Source organism: Sus scrofa, chromosome 13 (genome assembly GCF_054392235.1).
Source record: "Sus scrofa isolate SSC_HxYL_T2T_F1_AM1 chromosome 13, Sscrofa_HxYL_maternal_Yorkshire_Landrace_v2.0, whole genome shotgun sequence".
Taxonomy (NCBI): domain Eukaryota; kingdom Metazoa; phylum Chordata; class Mammalia; order Artiodactyla; family Suidae; genus Sus; species Sus scrofa.
In genome coordinates, this window is record NC_139395.1 from 167784749 (window position 1) to 167797671 (window position 12923).

Below are 12923 nucleotides of genomic sequence, written 5' to 3' on the forward strand. Positions count from 1 at the left end.
CACTTAATTTTCACAAAAATCACTATAAAGCAGAGTTTCTCAACATCAGCATTGTTAGTATTTCAGGATGTATGATTCTTTGTTATAGGGACTGTCCTGTGCATTGTACGATTTCTCTTAGGATCCCTGGCCTGACCTACTAGATGCCAGTAGCACCCTCCCAGTTGTAATAACCAAAGTTGGCCCCAATGAGAACTACTGATATAAAGAATATAGGAATATATCTCTATTTTGTAGATGTGGCATTGTAAATTTACTTTGTTCAGCTTTCCACAGTTCATTAGTATCAGAACAAGAGTTCAAGTCCAGACCCTCAGATTTGTCCTTTTTTTTTTTTTTTTTTCTCCCAGGGCCACATCTTGCCCATGGAAGTTCCCAGGCTAGGGGTCAAACTGGAGGTGCAGCTGTTGGCCTATGCCACATCCACAGCAGATCCGAGCCATGTCTGACACCTATACCATGACTCATGGCAACGCTGGATCCTTAACCCACTGAGTGGGGCCAGGGACCACTGAGTCACAATGGGAACTCTAGATTTGCCCTTTCTTAATAAGCTGACTAATAATGAGAGCCACAAATTTCTGTGCCAGGATAGGACAAGTCAGCTATGATTGATTTCCTCTAAATCCAACTTTTCTAAGTGAATTTTGCCATATTTAGGCTTTAAATTATAGACTCTATCTTTTGCCTTACTTTTTATTGGACAAATCATAAATCCTTGGTACTCAAGGACTTATCCAGCATTTGTTCTATTGTTATGGAAACAGGTGCCTTTGGCTTGTGAGTTAATATAGCTACTAGTACAAAGCAGGGTTCTAACTGGCATGGCTATATAGGTCCCCAGTCTCTGATCACCATCTAGCCACCCTGGCATCTGTGTCTTGGATATGTGTTTACTTTACTGTGTATTTCCTTAGTTCAATCTTAGAATATTGTTCGTGGCCTCCTTTCTCCCCTTGTTATTTATAACAAGGTCCAATTTTATGTTTTCTCAAGTGAATCATAAGGCAAACAATAGACTATAAACTTCATTTGAAATTGGGATTATATTGTGTATTCCAGGTCAACCACATGTGAATAGATATAGATAGTTATTGACAGATGATGCATTGGTAGATAGATAGATGAGCAAGCAAAAAGAAGTCTGCTGTTTAAAACATGGAATCCCTATCACGTCTAAAAGCTCATGTTCTGGTCCTGAAGGAAAAGAACTGGTGATTATAGTAATTCCTTTGGGAAAGAGGACTGTTTACTAATAAGGCAATTGGGAGTATGTAGGGATGGATAATATAGGGTCATTTATTTCAGAGAAGGTTGAAGAGATATGGGGTCATAAACTATCCAAATTAAGGTAATTATAGATAAGAGAGAATAAGGAGCCATTTTTTATATTTAGACTATAATATAAAGAAAATATGCATTATCAGCACAATACACACACACACACACACACACAGAATCACGTTTGACTTGTTGAAGTAGATCCCATAAAATTCGCTGGGGTTGTGTAACTGTCATAAAGTGTACTCATAGCTTTTACGTACTTAGGAAAATATTTTTAAAGGTTTATGACCTACATGAATAAAAATAAAAATCTCATTTAAGATAGAAAAAAAATATCTCAGCAAATGGAAAGACAAATCAGATTTTTGGGTGAGGAACAGTATAATAGAATTTTTTATGTTTCTTAAACAAATGTGGACTTGATTGAATATCAATCAGAATCCTAACTGGGAATTTTTATAGTCATAAAAAATTGCCTTAAAATTTATATACCAGAATAGAGTTTATAGATTTCTCTCCCTGCCTCCCTCTCTCTCTTTCTCCCTCTCTCTTTTTCCCCTTCCCTCCCTCCGTCCACCCATTCATCCCTCCACCTCTCTCTCACAAGAATAGCAAGAGCATAACCACAGCAAATCCTATAAAACACTTGATATTCAGTTATTGTCTTATCAATGGGACATAGATAAACCCATAAAAGAAAGAGGAAATCTAGAGATTGATTGTATGTAGTAGAAGATTTTATATTTGACAAAGGTAGTATTTCATATCACAAGGGAAAGAGACCATTGATACTTAGCCCTGGCACTATCATCTACCTTTGTATCTTACACCATATACAAAAAGCAGATTTCAGATTGGATTAAAGATTTATTTGTAAAAAGGTATCAGTTTTTCAAACATCTAGGAGATGATTACATTTACAATATCTACCAGCAAGTGTGACCTTCTTAACTAAGACTGAAAAGGAGAAGCTATAAGAGATAAGGCATATAAATGTGTAGTGAAAAATAACACAGACAAAATCCAAAGATGTATAATAAGTTTTGAAAGAAAAATATGTGTCCTGGAGAGTACTGACAGAGTGTTGTTTCTATAATACACACAGGACACTAAAAATTTGTCAAGATGAGACTAGTAACTCAATAATAGTCGATTCACAGAGATTATCTTCAAATGATCGAGTATAGGAAAATAATGCTCAAACTCACTGTTATCTTTCAATCCAAAAGAAAGTAATGAAGAGATATCACATTACAGCTGTGAGGCTGACAATAATTTTAAAGGATGATAACTTGACTGGCAGGTGTAAAACCTAAAATAATAAAGATATTTTGGAATTCAATATCAAAATTAAAAATACATTCACCCTCTGACATAGAAACTCCTTTTTTGTTAGTCCAGCCATGAAACAAAATACCAGTAGGATGGATTTATTGCAGTGTGTTCATGGAGCCAAATATGAAATAGGAAGCAATGGTTCTTCAGTAAAGGGAATTGCTGAAAATGTGGTAAATACATATCATAATTTCATAGCCATTAAAAAAGAAAAATTAAAGCTATTCCAGTGGATAATTGATTTGGAATTATTTCTATGGTTTGTTTAGTGAGATACAGAAAAGTGGGTATTGAACAATCTTTTTAAGTAGAATAAACAATGATACAACTAAAATTATTTGTATAGGTGTGTGTCTTTGCATGGGTGTATACATACACATGCTTGCCTATTATCATATGAATATGGAAAAACATACATTCAATAATGAAAATTTGCTGTACAGCATGGTGACCCATTTACACATACATGTATACATTCTTTTTTCTCACCATGCTATACATTAAAAAATAAAATAATGTAATGGGTAAATAAAAAATTTAAAAATTTTAAAAGGTAAAAACAAATAATGAAAATTTGATTTAACGAGGTAGAGAGCAAGGTAGGAAAGTGGAAGTAAAGAGGGCTGAGCATTAAAATTAAATAAATAAGGGAAAAATGTAAAAATCCAATGAAAATGAAGGTATGTTTGATTCCAATTTCAATTTATACAGTATTTTAAATGTGGATTAAAGTTAAGGTATTAAAATTATTACTGTAATTTGAGATTTAGATTTTTCAAGACTTTACAAGAAACTATTCTAAGATTTCAAAATATGTATATATATTTCATACTTCCTGTAAAAAAAAATTTCAGATAAGCAAAAAGAAAAACGGATCCTAGTCTTTCCAGCTTGAGTCTCTGTTAATTATTTTCCATTCCCTTATAACTCTGTTCACTGGTGTCTTTCTCCTTTCCTCAGTCTACCTTAGGTACCACCACAGAGTCTATGTCCTGTGTTGGCCTGCTTTTGTCAACCCCCACATATCTGTCCTTTGAACAAGGTACATACTCAGCCTCAAAGAGCTATAGTCCTCGGAGTTTCCGTTGTGGCGCAGTGGTTAACGAATCCAACTAGGAACCATGAGGTTGTGGGTTCGATCCCTGCATTGCTGTGAGCTATGGTGTAGGTCGCAGATGCAGCTCGGATCCCGTGTTGCTGTGGCTCTGGTGTAGGCTGGCAGCTACAGCTCCAATTCGACCCCTAGCCTGGGAACCTCCATATGCCGCGGGAGCGGCCCAAGAAATGGCAAAAAGACAAAAAAAAAAAAAAAAAAAAGAGCTATAGTCCAGCCCCAAACTGGAGCACTTCACACAACTGCATCTGATCCTGGTGAATTCTACAAATTCCAAAGCCTGGCCTATAACAACATATCCTCAGTGAATGTTCTGCTAGATGTTGTAATAGATAATAAAAGCATAAGAAACACATATCCTTCCCAAGAGAAGCTTAAAAATTCATGGAGGAGCTAAACCTTACATTTATTAAAATTAAATAGATGTGTTTTAGCCCTTGACCTGATATGACTGCTTAAATTAATTGTAGGTTGCAGAGTTAAGGAGACCATTTATCCAAAAGAGCCCACAAAGGCAAAGATCTGAAGATAAAGTGTGGAGGGATCCAGAATTTCTAGCATTTGCCTTATTTGTGGTACTTGGGCTGGTCTCAGTCCTATATAATTCAAGAAGAAAAAGGGCCAGTCTGAGCTAGTCAAATAATAAAAATTAACGTTTCTAAACACAATACACAGCTGTATTTAAAATGATACGCAACTGAGGCTTCATGGCTAGAGGCATAGTTTACCTTTACCTAATTAAAAAGAAACTCCCACCTGTAGAAGAAGTAGTCTTCAAACAACCAGTTCTTGATCTTATCATGTTGCTAAAATAAACCAACGTTTGGGTCTTTTTTATAAAGTACCATTTTCCCTACTTCTTGTTGGGTTGAGATGGGAGTATTAAACAGAAGTAGGAGTTCCTATTGTAACTCAGTGGGTTAAAAACCCAACATAGTGTCCATGAGGATTCAGGTTCGATCCCTGGCCTCACTTAGAGGGTTAAGGTTCTGGTGTTGCTGTGAGCTCTGGCTGTAGCATAGGTCACAGACATGGCTCAGATCTGGCACTGCTGTGGCTGTGGTGTAGGCCGGCAGCTGTAGCTCCGATTTGACCCCTGGCCCAGGAACTTCCATATGCCACAGGTGCAGCCCTAAAATGAAAACAAAACAAAACAGAACAAAACATAACAGAAGTAGTTTTATCCATATGCCCAGGCCAGCCCTTGGTTTGTAGAGTCCTGAAGAGATCTGGACCTTGGAGACCCAGCTAGAAAATGAAGATCATACTTGCAGAGATAATACACTCTGATGCCCAACTGACAGGGTAAAATTGCTTAAAATAAAAGGGAGTGGGAGCATGTGAGAATTACCAGAAAATCTTTGGGGAGCTCTGGGCTCTGCTCTGGCTCTTAAGTAATCTTAGTTAACTATTACTGCCTGTGTCACTTTAGTAGCTGTTGAGTGGAGAGGACTGCTTCTAAAAGCCTGATTAAAAAGTCAGGGAGACCCAAGGAAGCCTGTGTGCTGTCTTTGTCTTTTGCTCATGTGTTTGTTCTTTGTTTTCCAGTTATTACTTTTCCAACAGTTTTCTTTGGGTAAGTTATGCCCCAAACAATTCTTTTGTCCTTAGCAGTCACCTAAAACTTTTTTACTCTTTCTATATCTCAACCTGTCTTTTAACTAAGCCTCCCCAATGGAACAAAGGTTGCCACTGGATAAGCCAGTAATGTTTAGCCTCAAGGATTTAATGATAAATCAGAGCAGAAAAACAGATACAGAAAATAAAAAGAACTAGTGTAGAGAAATTGCAATGATCTCAGACTCCTATTATGTTCTTATAATCATCTTCTTTGCTTTATAGTCCCCAATTTGCTTATATGGTGAGAACTAGAAATCCCTTGGTACTTGGAGTCTTTAATTTCTGAATTGACATCACAGACAGATTTCTTTTCATCATCCCACCTACCCCCACCGCTAGGCTAGATGCCTGTGTGGTTCTCTGTCTTCACATAGGCCCCTGTTTGTAGCAGTACATTCAAGTTCTCAACAGAACAGAGGTAGGAACTAGCATTTCCTTTTCCCTCCAGGTTATTCAGTCTCCCTACTGTGCCTTCCACCAAGTCAGTTTGCCTTAAATGAGATAAGATATCTGCATTTCTGTGGCTTTCCAGCCAGTGTATCACCTTCTAATACCTTCTAATATTACACTTCTAATCAGACCTTTGTGTGTATGGTTTATAGTAAATATTTCTAAAAATGTATTTAAGAGGAAAGTTATACAATCTTTATCATTGTAGAATTTAAAACCTTGAAAGACCAGAATAATGGGTAGAACATCTTTGCAAACAGTAAACTCATTCATTCATTTGTTCATTCATCTAGTTTGTGACTCTGCAGTACACAGTAATTAATCACAGGATGTAATTAAAGCCTAGGATATATTTGGGACAAAGTAAGTACTGTAGGTAATGAGAGATGTAAGTCTTCTCCGAGGAGTTGATATTAGTGTTAAATCAGGAAACATTTTGTTGATTATATACACTAAGTGGTACTCAGCTGAAATGTGGGAGGGTCATAGCTGAACAAATTCTGAGGAATCTTGAGAATAGCATCTATGGTTTCTGCTTGAAGTCTATTTTAATTTACTAAAATGCTCTGCTAAGCATGTAACTTTATCCTAGGATTCTTACTTATGCACACAGCCATAATAATTTTAATGAAGTTTTGAAATATTATTTGATTACACTGGACTTGATAGCCTGCATTTCTATAGCATGAAACAATAAGAGCCTTAAGCAAATGACCATTTGCTCCATAACAGTCCCCATTTCCAGAGGTGGGCTGTGCAGTTTCTTTAATTTGGAGGTATTTTGATAGAGCATTAATTCTTATTCTACATAAGAAAGGTGCACTGTGACAAGGAGCCTCTGCTGTCTTAGAGAAGGTGGAGTAGTAGTATTTGAGCCTAATGGTTTTAATAGCATTCAGTTGAGATAGAGAGTAATGGGTTAAAGGATTAATTAAACTTTGGGGTGGTTTAAAATATGTCCGCAAATGATTCGACCCTCTTCCCATTGAGTGGTGGGAACTATGTCCTCTTCCCTAGAATTTGAAAGGATAGGCCTCTGTTTAGACCCATAGTGACTTTCACAGCTAGGTAAGAAAAAGCCACACAACTTCCTTCTGATTTTCTTGAAATACTCTGTTGGAAATCTGAGCTACCATGTAAGAAATCCTGCTGCCCTGAGGCTGCCACACTGTAGGAAAGGAAACTCAGGCCAAATGAAGATGCCATATGTGGGTATGTCAGTCATTGGCCCCACTGAGGTCCCAGCTGACAGCCGGCATCCGCCACTGTGAAATCGTCTCCTATGATTCCAGCCCCTCTCTTCCTGCTAACTCAAGTCCATGGAGCCATGGAGTCCTCCCAGCTGAGACCCAGACCATACAGAGGATAGAGAAGACAAATGCTTCACCCACAGATGCTGTGAAGAAAATAAAATGATTGCTTTGAACCCTTATGTTTGGGGTAGTTTGTTAGCAGCAGCAGTAAGTGGAGCAGTCCCATAGGGCCCTTACTCCCTAGAGATGTCTTCTAGTGGGTAGCTGGTGAAAATAGAGATTTGGTGCAAACATGACTCTTGGAAAAATGTTTGAGTATAGGTTAGAAGTAATGATTCTCTGGAATAAAATGAAGTGTAGGTTGGAAACCCATGCTTTTTCCTCTTTAGCACTATCCTTTTCCTTTATGCTTTTCCCTGTGTTACTTAGAGTGTATTTCTCTATGTTCTTTTTTTTTTTTTTTTTTTTTTATTTTCCCATTGTACAGCAAGGGGGTCAGGTTATCCTTACATGTATACATTGCAATTACACTTTTTCCCCCACCCTTTCTTCTGTTGCAACATGAGTATCTAAACCAAGTTCTCAATGCTATTCAGCAGGATCTCCTTGTAAATCTATTCTAAGTTGTGTCTGATAAGCCAAAGCTCCCGCTCCCTCCACTCCCTCCCCCTCCCATCAGGCAACCACAAGTCTCTTCTCCAAGTCCATGATTTTCTTTTCTGAGGAGATGTTCATTTGTGCTGGATATTAGATTCCAGTTATAAGTGATATCATATGGTATTTGTCTTTGTCTTTCTGGCTCATTTCACTCAGGATGAGATTCTCTAGTTCCATCCATGTTGCTACAAATGGCATTATGTCATCCTTTTTTATGGCTGAGTAGTATTCCATTGTGTATATATACCACCTCTTCCGAATCCAATCATCTGTCAATGGACATTTGGGTTGTTTCCATGTCCTGGCTATTGTGAATAGTGCTGCAATGAACATGCGGGTGCACGTGTCTCTTTTAAGTAGAGCTTTGTCCGGATAGATGCCCAAGAGTGGGATTGCAGGGTCATATGGAAGTTCTATGTATAGATTTCTAAGGTATCTCCAAACTGTTCTCCATAGTGGCTGTACCAGTTGACATTCCCACCAGCAGTGCAGGAGGGTTCCCTTTTCTCCACAGCCCCTCCAGCACTTGTTATTTGTGGATTTATTAATGATGGCCATTCTGACTGGTGTGAGGTGGTATCTCATGGTAGTTTTGATTTGCATTTCTCTTATAACCAGCGATGTTGAGCATTTTCTCATGTGTTTGTTGGCTATCTGTATATCTTCTTTGGAGAAATGTCTATTCAGGTCTTTTGCCCATTTTTCCATTGATTGATTGGTTTTTTTGCTGTTGAGTTGTATAAGTTGTTTATATATTCTAGAGATTAAGCCCTTGTCAGTTGCATCATTTGAAACTATTTTCTCCCATTCTGTAAGCTGTCTTTTTGTTTTCTTTTGGGTTTCCTTTGCTGTGCAAAAGCTTTTCAGTTTGATGAGGTCCCATGGGTTTATTTTTGCTCTAATTTCTATTGCTTTGGGAGACTGACCGGAGAACATATTCATGATATTGATGTCAGAGAGTGTTTTGCCTATGTTTTCTTCTAGGAGTTTGATGGTGTCCTGTCGTATATTTAAGTCTTTCAGCCATGTTGAGTTTATTTTTGTGCATGGTGTGAGGGTGTGTTCTAGTTTCATTGCTTTGCATGCAGCTGTCCAGGTTTCCCAGCAATGCTTGCTGAACAGACTTTCCTTTTCCCATTTTATGTTCCTGCCTCTCTTGTCAAAGATTAATTGACCATAGGTGTCAGGGTTTATTTCCGGATTCTCGATTCTGTTCCATTGGTCTGTCTGTCTGTTTTGGTACCAGTACCACACTGTTTTGATGACTGTGGCTTTGTAGTATTTCCTGAAGTCTGGGAGAGTTATGCCTCCTGCTTGGTTTTTGTTTCTCAGGATTGCTTTGGCGATTCTGGGTCTTTTGTGGTTCCATATAAATGTTTGGATTGTTTGTTCTAGTTCTGTGAACAATGTCATGGGTAATTTGATAGGGATTGCATTGAATCTGTAGATTGCTTTGGGTAGGATGGCCATTTTCACAATATTGATTTTTCCAATCCAGGAACATGGAATATCTTTCCATTTCTTTACATCTTCTTTGATTTCTTTGATTAAAGTTTTATATTTCTCGGCATATAGGTCCTTTACCTCCTTGGTCAGGTGTATTCCGAGGTATTTGATTTTGTGAGGTGCAATTTTAAAAGGTATCGTATTTTTGTATTCCTTTTCTAGTTTCATTGCTGGTATACAGAAATGCAACTGACTTCTGAATGTTAATCTTATATCCTGCCACTTTGCTGAATTTATTAATCAGTTCAAGGAGTTTTGGGGTTGAGTCCTTAGGGTTTTCTAGGTATAGTATCATGTCATCTGCATACAGTGACAGTTTGATCTCTTCTCTTCCTATATGGATGCCTTTTATTTCTTTTGTTTGTCTAATTGCTGTGGCTAGGACTTCCAAAACGATGTTGAAGAGCAGTGGTGAGAGTGGGCATCCCTGTCTTGTTCCAGATTTGAGTGAGAAGGCTTTCAGTTTTTCCCCATTGAGTATTATATTTGCTGTGGGTTTCTCATAAATGGCTTTGATTATATTCAGGAATGTTCCCTCTATACCCACTTTGGCGAGAGTCTTGATCATGAATGGATGTTGAACTTTGTCAAATGCTTTTTCTGCGTCTATTGAGATGATCATATGATTTTTGACTTTTTTTTTGTTAATGTGGTGTATGATGCTGATTGATTTGCGTATGTTGAACCATCCTTGTGAACCTGGGATGAACCCAACCTGGTCATGGTGTATAATTTTTTTGGTATGTTGTTGGATTTGGTTGGCTAAGATTTTGTTGAGAATTTTTGCATGTATATTCATCAATGATATTGGGCGATAGTTTTCTTTTTTGGTGGTATCTCTGTCTGGTTTTGGAATGAGGGTGATGGTGGCCTCATAGAATGTCTTTGGGAGTATTCCTTCTTCTTCAACCTTTTGAAAGAGTTTAAGGAGGATGGGCACCAATTCCTCTTTATATGTTTGATAGAATTCACCTGTGAAGCCATCTGGTCCTGGACTTTTATTTGTTCTCTATGTTCTTTTTCTTTCTGATTGTGCAGCCAAGATTAAATGAGGAAAAAAAACAGGAGTTACTAAAAACATAGGATGGCGGCTAATTTTTGTAAATCAGAAATAACCTTATGAAAAGAAATGAGCCTGTTTTATTTCAAAAAAGAAATCTAAAGTTTACATTTACTTTAAAAAAAAAAAGAAAGAGGAGATCAGGTGGTATAGCAATTTAGTGTCTGCAGGATGAGGCGGCAGGTACCAGAGGCAGGAACATCCTATCCATTAGGTTGAGTAAATAGATTGCCTAGGATTCACAGGACTTTTAGAAGCCCATGAAATGTTTTAATTTTCTCTAAAATCAGAAGAAAAGAAGTATAATTTTAGATAGAAGAAAGTATTATAACATATAATGCTCATATCTTTGTCTTTACATCAACTCAGTCTAAAATAGAACTTTAAATTATTTTTTAATGGTGTAAGAGTTTCATAATACCCGGGGTCTATAAATGTCATCATGCGACCCTGACCAGAGAATCATGTGGGACAGGATTTAGAAGGAATGGATATATTGGTAGCTTCTGTGCTTGCCTGAAGCAGTAGGTTTTGTATGTCTACACTTTGAGCTTTGTATTTGGAGTTTCAGCACAGCACCTAATGATGCTTTATATAAACCAATTAGTGCAATTCATAGCACGCAAGCTTTATTGCCCTGCTCCTTTAGACCAATTATCTAAGTTATAATAGGGTTGGGAGTTTGGAAAGAAGAAAGATACAAAAGTGTGACCCTTCCTGAGTTATTGGTATCCCTGGGCACCAGTGGTATAGAACAGAGCAGACCCTGTGCTCACTGGGGAATGGGAAGCCCCCACTGCCTGGTGAAAGAATGCCCTTGGGTGATCCTTGTCAAAGACAGCATTTCCTAATTCACTCTTTCCAGATATGATCAAAATGATGGCCTTCTTTGGTCAAATTTTTTGATATGATATTCAAGGATGAGTCTGGGCTTTTTAATCAGTCATGTTCAGCTACCCATTACCAAAAGGAAAACCAGTGTAAACTACAATTCAACAACAAACTTAAAATCAATACAGTTTGAAAGTATGAATGTTAATACTGGCTATAACTATACAAACATAAAGTCAAACAGAGCAAATATAAAAGTTTACACAGTATACATTATTACTCAAAATGAACAATACAAACAGAAAAAACTACTTAAGGGACCCAGCCTCCCCAAAGATACCAGAAGGGGAAGTATATTGCTACAGCCTCCTTAGAGACATTTTCCATCTGCAGTTCTCTATGAAAGTACATAGTGGATAATAGAGAAGGAAAGCTATTTTAGAGGGTCCGTTTTTTTTCACTTGTACTTCCCCAGAGTCCAAGATAGTGGCTGGTATATACTAGCCATGCAAGAAATATTGGCTGAATAAAGAATGAACATACAAATAAATACAGGCCTCATTCCAGTCTATTCATTGTCCATTTCTGCCTGTTTTCTTATTTTGCCCAGCAGCACACTAGCTTCCTCCAGAGGAGCACTACGCAAGAGCCCTGTGTCCCCCTTACTCCTTCATGCCTCCTTCCTATAACTTGACCTTGTTACTGACCCTCCCTTTTCTCTCTTCTGAGTACCACCTCCTCCAGCTGTCCCAGTGTCTCATTCATTACTCAGTTTCCTGATTTTAATTCTGACTACCTGTCTTGATGTACTCATAGGTCTACTTGGAACAGCTTCTGATTGATGATTCTTGGTCCATGCTCTCCTGCTGTCCTTCCAGGTAACTTTCTATCTACCAGGACAATAGAATGCAGTCAGCTGTAACTTTATAATGAGCTCAGTTTAAATACAGGGTTTCTCATGTTTCTTACCTTTCTCAACATGCTGCCTCTAGAGGCTTTCTCAAAGAGGTTATAATACAGTTCCCTTGTCTCTCAGTTACTTGTCCTTCATCTAAAATTGCAATTCTTATCCAATCAAAGCTTTGAAATTTCATATTAACTCTCTATGATCTTACCATTTTACATTAAGGAAATAATTTCTGTTACCTGTCAAAATTGAAAGATCTTGGAAAGTTACCCACAGTGATAATATGCAATGCAAAACTTCAAAAAGAGGGAAAGAATACTTTTGACTTTTCCATAATACTTTTTGGATGTTTTCTGATAGTGAGGAGAGGGGAAAATTAGAATCAAGTAAAGTTTTCATGATTTCTTTACAGAGGAACACTACATAACCATGTTTGCAGTGTTATGGGGTAAATAGTGTCAAACAAAGTAGACAAATGTTCCATTTGCACATTTTGGATGTAAAGCTTAGCAACTTTTTAAGTGTTTAAGTATTTCTGTTTTCTATGTCATTGTCAAATCCACCAATATTTCAAACACATGTGCACACATGCATACACACACACACACACACACACACACACACACACACACACACACACAAACACATGCGTAAGTAAATCCGGGGAGCAGTAGTTTTGCTGAAATTATAGTTGTTTTCACTTACCTATACACATTCTGGTTGCATTTATTTCTCTCTTCTTTCAGAAACTAAATGTCAAAGTGAAATAGATGGAGTTGATTCTTGGTAGGATTTGGTAGGATTCTTATTTATTTTGGCCAATCACAAAGAAAAAGAGCTAGATGTTCTGCCGGGTCCTTGGAACATGGCTTCACATTTGTAAACCTAAATGAGCTTAAAAACAAT

The 12923-nt window shown here is 37.5% G+C and overlaps 1 long non-coding RNA gene across 1 annotated transcript in view; it reads left to right on the top strand.

The window, feature by feature from the left end:
• The window catches only part of LOC102158095 (uncharacterized), an 899417-nt gene extending 887429 nt beyond the window's left edge, over positions 1 to 11988 (top strand). Inside the window, exon 8 of the long non-coding RNA XR_014824905.1 lies at positions 11927 to 11988. This is a non-coding gene — a long non-coding RNA (uncharacterized LOC102158095). The remainder of the gene's footprint in view (positions 1 to 11926) is intronic.
• Positions 11989 to 12923: the final 935 nt, after the last annotated feature.